This window comes from Ptiloglossa arizonensis, chromosome 8, assembly GCF_051014685.1.
Source record: "Ptiloglossa arizonensis isolate GNS036 chromosome 8, iyPtiAriz1_principal, whole genome shotgun sequence".
In the NCBI taxonomy this organism is placed as follows: domain Eukaryota; kingdom Metazoa; phylum Arthropoda; class Insecta; order Hymenoptera; family Colletidae; genus Ptiloglossa; species Ptiloglossa arizonensis.
This window is the reverse complement of record NC_135055.1, coordinates 2,823,290-2,826,111: the sequence shown is the minus strand read 5'-3', so window position 1 is coordinate 2,826,111 and position 2,822 is coordinate 2,823,290.

Genomic DNA, 2,822 nt, shown 5'->3' with positions numbered 1-2,822 from the left:
TTGGACAAGACACATTTGGTTCTTCAACAAACAACACCATTAATTAAAGTCACTCCATTACGTAAGATCGTAATTGAAGTCAATAAATGCATTGACTGTGCTAGTTATAATTAATATACAGAGCTTTCTATGAAATATACTAGACACTGAAATTTATATATCGGTGATTGAAGCAAGTTTCATAAACTTGTACAACGTTTAATCACGAGCATATAAACTATTAATAAGATTATATAACTTTTTTATTTTATAATTGTGCAATACTTTATCTGTGTAAACAATCATTCAACCTTATTAGTAGTTCCATTCGGTAATTTTGAATGTAATCTTTAACTTTTAATAACGAAATCTAAATTGTATTCATTTAAAACATGAATATAAGAAATAATTTATTATATAATTCGCCTAATTTCGTACGTATCGTACGTATAAGCACATATTGTTAAAAGATTTATATCTCGCAAAGAAAGAAAAAAATGATAAAATAATTTAATAAGTAGAATATTCTCATGTCTTTTATACGAACTATTCAATCGTTGAATGAGAAATTAATATTTTGCAAAAAGCACCACTGTGCTTTCTTTAAGAGCATCTACTGAATGCGATTATTCACTCACGAGAGCATAATAAAATAAGATCATTTACAACAAAAAAAAAAAAAAAAAAAAAAATTATTCAGACCCAGGATATGGAATTCTAAAGAGAACCCATTGTAGGTACATGCGAGTACTTCGTGAGAATGCTTCTCGCCATTCACCACGCCTTGCGTATATCGAATTACCTGCGTTGAAGGGTTTCGCGCTTTGCAGGGTTTTATCGACGGCAGGGTCAATCTATTTTTACGTGCAGCTTATTTGTTCTTCGTTTTAGCGTTTACAGAGCGAACGTAAATCACGCTACATATAAGCATTTTCTTAGCGCACAGTTCTCTTGTAAATTTCTTGTAAATTTTACATTCGTATCCCGTTTCTTATTCATAAATTTTTCAGTTTATTTACAAAAAGGAAATAATTATAATATAAAAATGTATATTATACGCAGCGCGCTAAGAAATTGTAAATGTTACGTTTAATAAAATTTACAATCTTTTAGCTGCGTAATTTTGGTACATATTATATATTACAATTTTTTCTTTCAATATGTAATTCCTTTCCTTGACCTTGACATTTACATTAATTTTCTATTGATTTTACTCTAAATTAATCACTGTTTAAATACCGATTCACGCGTTCGTATATATAAATGTCTATTCTCCGAATAACCTGCAGAAATATTTCAGCACTTCGTTGAACTAAAATTCCACCTTTTAGGAATTCAACGTTCACTGTAACGTTACAATAACAATTATATCGTGCTAAAAGCATGAGTCGACAATGAAAGAACCACTGACTGAACCACGTACTGATGTCAGCAGTACGATTTCATACCGAGGCACAAACTAAGCCAAAAATATTTAATTTCATCCTGCAATCTGAATCTTGCACGTTACATGCTTGGAATAAGAAAAGAGAAAGGTGTCGCGGCTCAATCCAGATTTATTTGCATAACTTTCGATGCAACTGCATTCGCTGTCCGAAATAATTAGGGAATCGTATATCGGAGATTTAAAAAATGTCTACTTAAAAATAATAATATTTTTCACTAAATATTCAGCCTGTATTCGGTGATGTACTGATTTATACAGGGTGTCACATAATCAAACGGTAGTCAATACTAATTTCATTTAACATTGTATTTCCAAATGTCGTCCATTCTTGTCGATGAAAGCTCGACGTAAGTGGAAAATTGAATTTATCTATCGATTCGTTCTATTAGCTAGGTCGCGTATTGACTTTTATTCGATACGCTTTTTTCTCCTATAGTTTACCAGAGGTATAAAGGCAGTAGACAGCTTAATGATAGGTAATCTCAAGGTCAAAAAAATGGTCCTCTTTGACGTATACATCATTGAGGATAATACATGTTCACTTCAATCGCAGTCAGTTGAACACCATTTGACCTTGTTATTACAATTTCGATGATTAATGTTTTTTTAATAGCTCAGGTCTACCTTTACGTGACATTTTGTTTTTTCTACGCTACCGAAATTACAAATTTACTTCTGTCCTTGTGTACACGGTTTAAAAAAAGCTATGTCTTCCGTTATTCTCATCGATTCGGACGAAATAAAGACGACACTTTCATTTTTATTGATATTTTCGCACGCGTATCACAAAACGAATTCAACGATGCATTATGCAATAATGTTCAAAGTCATACGATATCAGAAACAAATCACATTACCGCTACTTCCAACGTAAAAAAAGAATGATTATTATTAATTTTATTCGTGACCTTGTACGACATCCACCATTATTGTCTCATACGTCGTTGAATCGTACTTTCCTTAATGTAGTAAAATATTTTATTAATATTTAAGATATTGCATAATGCATTATATAAAAGTATCGTTTCTACCTTCGTAGATACTGTGTGAACACTAGAAAAAATGTCCTCCACCATTGTTGTCTCATACGCCGTTGAATCGTATTTTTCTTGACTTAGTAAAATATTTTATCAATATTTAAGATATTGTATAATACGTTATACAAAAGTATCGTTACCACCTTCACAGATACTGTGCGAACAGTAGAAAAAATATCTCCCTATCACTGTTCCATAAAGCTAGTAGTACGAGTGTTGTTTCAAATGACATGTTTCTGGGAATACATACCCTGTGTTCTATTTACGGAACGTACGACAAAATTTAATTCTGGAGCATCATGTATATCGCATTAAAGCTTTCAAAGTATCAACTACTTTATCGATCAATGAAGACAATT